Source organism: Priapulus caudatus, unplaced genomic scaffold, assembly GCF_000485595.1.
Source record: "Priapulus caudatus unplaced genomic scaffold, Priapulus_caudatus-5.0.1 Scaffold3212, whole genome shotgun sequence".
NCBI classification, from domain to species: Eukaryota; Metazoa; Priapulida; class Priapulimorpha; order Priapulimorphida; family Priapulidae; genus Priapulus; species Priapulus caudatus.
Window position 1 is genome coordinate 6,381 of NW_014580273.1, and position 561 is coordinate 6,941.

A 561-nucleotide genomic window follows, 5' to 3' on the forward strand; every position below is an offset into this window, starting at 1 on the left:
ATCCATCCATCCATCCATCCATCCATCCGTCCATCCATCCGTCCATCCATCCATCCATCCATTCATCAATCCATCCATCCATCAATCCATCCATCTCATCTTCTCTCCGGACGCTGACCTATCATTTTCCTGTACGTTGCCGTGACGACGGCACGTAGCAGCAGCAGCGGAAATTCGCACCTGCGTAATCTGTATTAACAGGTATCGATGACGGGCAGGTAATGGCTTCAGTGAAGCCTCTAATTGCCTGTGTCCTTACCTGATGCTGTAGCGCAGGTAACGAGCGGATGGCCTTTGACTCATCGCTCATCTACCGTAACAAGTGATTATAAGTGAGCGGAGATGAGTGCGACAGAGAGAGAGAGCGAGAGAGAGTGAGAGAGAGAGTAGGGCAAGGTTATTTCATGAAAGAAAGAAAGGGGGAAGAAGAGAGAGAGAGAGCGAGCGCGAAGAGAGAAGAGGAGCGGAGATGAGAGCGGGAGAGGGAGAGAAAGAGAGACGCACGCACGCACGCACGCACGCACGCACGCACGCACGCACGCACGCACGCACGCACGCACA